The following is a 6,006-nucleotide window of genomic DNA, read 5'->3' as shown; positions in this document are numbered from 1 at the left end:
TTAATAACTATCATCCCTATTTTTCATATTTCCTTAGTCTTTACCTACTGTCTTTTTTCTGTTCTAAGACCTTGTCCTGGATACATTTAATCATCATATCTTCTTAGGCTTCTGTTGACAGTGACAGATTCTCAGACTTTCTTTTTGGTGAACTTGACAGTTTTGAGGAATAAATAGAATGTCCCTCCATTGAGATTTGTCTAATTATTTTTTTTCCTCATTAGACTGGGATTAAGTATTCTTTTTTTAAGGACATTTTAAAAAATATATTTTCATTTATTTATTTGGCTTCACTGGGTCTTAGTTGTGGCATGCAGGATCTTTGATCTTTGTTATGGCATGTGGGATCTAGTTCCGCAACTAGGGATTGAACCTGGGCCCCCTGCATTATGATCATGGAGTCTTAGCCACTGGACCACCAAGGAATTCCCCTGGGGCTAAGTGTTCTTAAGAGGAAGACCCCAGAGGTAGTAGAATGCCATTTTCATCATATCATGTCAAGAACATAAACTATCAGCATGGGTTATCATTATTAATGTTACCCTTAATCTCTTGGCTGAGGTAACATTTGTCAGATTCCACTATGGTAACTTTACAATTTGCCCTCTTTTTCCACTTTTCCATTCTGTAGCCTTCACAAGGAAGTCACAATGCATAGTTCACACTTAAGGAGTAGGGAGTTATGATCCATCTCCTTGAGGGTGGATTATCTACATAAATTATTTGAAGATCCTATTTATTCAGTCATTTTCTGTATCTGTACAGACTAATGGTTTTTTTAAAATACACTTTTAGTTATAATCCAATAATTTTAAATTTTTTAAAAAAAATTGTAAAATATCATGTATGAAATGAGTTGCCAGTCCAGGTTCGATGCACGATACTGGATGCTTGGGGCTGGTGCACTGGGACGACCCAGAGGGATGGAATGGGGAGGGAGGAGGGAGGAGGGTTCAGGATGGGGAACACATGTAAACCTGTGGCGGATTCATTTTGATATTTGGCAAATCTAATACAGTTATGTAAAGTTTAAAAATAAAATAAAATTAAAAAAAAAATAAATAAATAAAATAAAAAAAAAAAAAAAAAAAAAAAAAAATTGGAGTATAGTTGCTTTATATTGCTGTGTCAGTTTCTGCTGTACAGCAAAGTGAATTGGCCATATGTATACATACATATCTCCCCTCTTTTTTGGATTTCCTTCCCACTTGGGTCACCACAGCACTGAGTAGAGTTCCCTGTGCTGTACAGTAGGTTCTCATTAGTCATCAGTTTTATACATAGTAGTGTGTCTATGTTAATCCCAATCTCCCAGTTCATCCCACCCATCACCCTTCCCCTTTGGCATCAATGTTTGCTCTCTGTGTCTGTGTCTCTAGTTCTACTTTGCAAATAAGATTATCTGTACCATTTTTCTAGATTCAGCATATATGGTTAATATACAATATCTGATTTTCTTCTTTTGGACTTACTTCACTCTATATGATAGTCTCTATGTCCATCCACATCTCTATAAATGATACAATTTCATTCCTTTTTATAATTGAGTAGCATTCTATTGTATATATGTACCACATCTTCTTTATCCATTCCTCTGTTGATGTAAACACTTTTAAATTTCTTGCTCAAGTTTTCCAGCTCTGACCACAGGGAACCTTTCAGTTGGCTCCTTGTTTTTTTGACATGGCCCTTCAATGTGGTTTTTCTTCAGCACTTCTTCAGTTTCTGGCTCTAAGATGCTCCAAGTTCATCTTGCATATTTTCTGCCACAGTCTTAGGATGAGACATTTCTTGAGATGCCCCAGTTCCTTTTACTGGAGGATGGTATTAGAAATCAAGATCTGGGTGATAAATGTGCTCATTGCTACTGGAGTGTTTTTGCTTCTCAGCTGAAAGAGGAACTATATGTATGTATACTAACTCATGTATTGACACATATCCTTCAGTATTTCTATACATAACTATTTGTATGTATATTAATCTAAACCTGAAATCATATAGATACTTTCACCTCAAACCATTACCACATAGATCATTAAAGCCAACTTCCCTTGCTACAACAGAGAAAAAACTATTTCTCACCATCCATGTCTATTTACTTAACTGTTCAATTCTGGTACACATGTATAGCAGTTTCAGAATTGTTGTTAACTTGCACTCCTGTGGGAGGCAACTGCATCAATAGAGTGCTTTTCCAGAGAGTATGGAAAACATTATTCTGGACAGCCATGAGCCTGGTATCACTGAATGATTTTCTACCAAGGAAGAATGAGGAATGGATAAAGACCATTAATGGATTAATGCTCTCCACCATAGAAAGCATTGGTATGGCAGGTCAGGGCGAAGAAAAATACAGTGGGGTTCATTTTGAATTTTAGCTGAGTTTCTATGAAAAAGGCATTTGTTCTCTTCCTTGGACTGCAAAACTTTTGACACAAAGCTCATGTTCTCTTCTGCCACTGAGCCAGTCCCACCTTCTTTCAGCCTCCACAGCCATAATCATAACAGAAGGGGAGCAACTTTACCAGGTACATTACAACATGTGAGGTGAGAGGGCACAGCTGGGTAATAAGGTGGTGAGCGATGGATAAACAAAGTATCAGCTAGTTGCTGGTCAGCTGGAGGTAGGAGAGATTGCAAATAGGTACTGACAGGTCCGACATATTAATACAACAAGGGGGAGATATGCGTGATGGAATGGGATTTTACAGTTGACCGCTAATGAGGCTTTATCCACAGCTTTGACAGGTCTGTGCCCTTTCATTGATCTATTACCAAATCAACTGCCAATGTGCTGTTTTCAACCAATGACACTTGGCAATTCTAAAAAAACAACAACAAGAAACAACCTTTCACAGCCACTCTCCAGGCCTGACCTGGTATCTAGAAAGTGTTATGCCAATATATGGGAAAGAGCAAGCAACTCTACATAGGGACATTTAAAGTTTTCCCCATCACATGAGAAGATTCAGATTTCAGATTCTTGGAGACAGAGAATGGCATGGTAGAAGGAGTGGAGGCTTTGAGGATTCACTCATCTCGGTTTGAATTCAAGCTCTGCCACTTAACAGCTGTGGAACGCTAAGCAAACTATTTTCTGTGGTTTATAATCTATTTTCGGAGAAGGCAATGGCACCCCACTCCAGTACTCTTGCTTGGAAAATCCCATGGACGGAGGAACCTGTTAGGCTGCAATCCATGGGGTCGCTAAGAGTCAGACACGACTGAGCGACTTCACTTTGACTTTTCACTTTCATGCATTGGAGAAAGAAATGGCAACCCACTCCAGTGTTCTTGCCTGGAGAATCCCAGGGACGGGGGAGCCTGGTGGGCTGCCGTCTATGGGGTCGCACAGAGTCGGACACAACTGAAGTGACTTAGCATAGCATAGCATAGCATAATCTATTTTAATGTAAATTATTATACATAATATATTAAATTACTAGACTAAATTATTATACATAATATATTAAAATATCAAAACAGTATATGTTATTAATATTTAAAATTATATGTAACAAAGCTTACAGAATTTTATATTTATAGCACAAAGAGTGAATCATAGTATATTCAAATTTATAAATCGTTTAGAGGAGGGTGAGGGATCCTTAGATAGAACACAGCATTGACAAAACAATTTATCTGTATTAAATGTATAAAGCAGCCTCCTGGAGGGAGGAGAGGGTAGCAGGGAATCAAGTGTTAATCTAGGTAACTCTGGAAGTGAGTGGAGTCTGTCAGACTACAGACAGAAGATACTGTCCATGAACACTGTGGTCTAGTTGGAAGTGGGATGTGAAACTCCCACTGAGCACAGTGGGGCACCATGTCCAGCAGGAACCCACACCTGGGACAAGGTGGAAGGCAGGGTTGAGGTCAGAAGAAACTCATCTTCTCGTGACTGTGGAGCCACCATGCTAGCTGAATTGACGTGGAATGACAAAGACATTTCTGCCTTACTTAACCCACTCTTGTTTTGAATGTCACAAAGGAATCTAATCCCAACTCATATAGATTTTACTTGTATCTTTTCCTCCCTGCCTTCTATCCTTCCACCAATCCCTGAATCCCTCACAAGGTGAGGGTACATAACTTTTCACTATATAACTCTCCTTCTAAGGCACTCTGTGGTCTTCTTAAGCACCTAATTCTAGCCAATGAAAGGGGGACATAGAGTGGACTCCTGCTCACAAGATTATGCCCGTGAATGGAGTAATAATTAGGAAGATAATTTGCATGAACGCATCATCTTCACAAAAGCATTTTTAAATGAGCTGAAGGACAGTACAAATTTAGTTTTTATTTCTTTTATAGCAAATTTATATGCTTACTGGATTTTGAGAGAAATGTTAAGCATAACCTTTAAAAATTAAAGTAACATGGTGGGAATGTAAATTTGGTGAAGCCACTATGGAAAACAGTATGGAGGTCCCTCAAAAAAACTAAAAACAGAATTACTTACTGCGGTGCTCCCGTGTTGGGTGCATATATATTTATAATTGTTATATCTTCTTCTTGGATTGATCCTTTGATCATTATGTAGTGACCTTCTTTGTCTCTTTTCACAGCCTTTGTTTTAAAGTCTATTTTATCTGATATGAGTATTGCTACTCCTGCTTTCTTTTGGTCCCTATTTGCATGGAAAATCTTTTTCCAGCCCTTCACTTTCAGTCTGTATGTGTCCCCTGTTTTGAGGTGGGTCTCTTGTAGACAACATATGTAGGGGTCTTGTTTTTGTATCCATTCAGCCAGTCTTTGTCTTTTGGTTGGGGCATTCAACCCATTTACATTTAAGGTAATTACTGATAAGTATGATCCTGTTGCCATTTACTTTATTGTTTTGGGTTCGAATTTATACACAATTTTTGTGTTTCCTGTCTAGAGACTATCCTTTAGTATTTGTTGGAGAGCTGGTTTGGTGGTGCAGAATTCTCTCAGCTTTTGCTTCTCTGAAAAGCTTTTGATTTCTCCTTCATACTTGAATGAGATCCTTGCTGGATACAATAATCTGGGCTGTAGGTTATTTTCTTTCATCATTTTAAGTATGTCTTGCCATTCCCTCCTGGCTTGAAGAGTTTCTATTGAAAGATCAGCTGTTATCCTTATGGGAATTCCCTTGTGTGTTATTTGTTGTTTTTCCCTTGCTGCTTTTAATATTTGTTCTTTGTGTTTGATCTTTGTTACTTTGATTAATATGTGTCTTGGGGTGTTTCGCCTTGGGTTTATCCTGTTTGGGACTCTCTGGGTTTCTTGGACTTGGGTGATTATTTCCTTCCCCATTTTAGGGAAGTTTTCAACTATTATCTCCTCAAGTATTTTCTCATGGTCTTTCTTTTTGTCTTCTTCTTCTGGGACCCCTATGATTCGAATGTTGTAGCGTTTAATATTGTCCTGGAGGTCTCTGAGATTGTCCTCATTTCTTTTAATTCGTTTTTCTTTTATCCTCTCTGATTCATTTATTTCTACCATTCTATCTTCTAATTCACTAATCCTATCTTCTGCCTCTGTTATTCTACTATTTATTGCCTCCAGAGTGTTTTTAATTTCATTTATTGCATTATTCATTATATATTGATTCTTTTTTATTTCTTCTAGGTCCTTGTTGAACCTTTCTTGCATCTTCTCAATTCTTGTCTCCAGGCTATTTATCTGTGATTCCATTTTAATTTCAAGATTTTGGATCAATTTCACTATCATTATTTGGAATTCTTTATCAGGTAGATTCCCTATCTCTTCCTCTTTGGTTTGGTTTGGTGGGCATTTATCCTGTTCCTTTATCTGCTGGGTATTCCTCTGTCTCTTCATCTTGTTTAAATTGCTGAGTTTGGGGTGTCCTTTCTGTATTCTGGCAGTTTGTGGAGTTCTCTTTATTATGGCGTTTCCTCGCTGTGTGTGGGTTTGTACAGGTGGCTTGTCAAGGTTTCCTGGTTAGGGAAGCTTGTGTTGGTGTTCTGGTGGGTGGAGCTGTATTTCTTCTCTCTGGAGTGCAATGAAGTGTCCAGTAAT

The sequence above is a fragment of the Bubalus bubalis genome, chromosome 1, assembly GCF_019923935.1.
Source record: "Bubalus bubalis isolate 160015118507 breed Murrah chromosome 1, NDDB_SH_1, whole genome shotgun sequence".
Taxonomy (NCBI): domain Eukaryota; kingdom Metazoa; phylum Chordata; class Mammalia; order Artiodactyla; family Bovidae; genus Bubalus; species Bubalus bubalis.
This window is presented reverse-complemented; position numbering follows the sequence as displayed.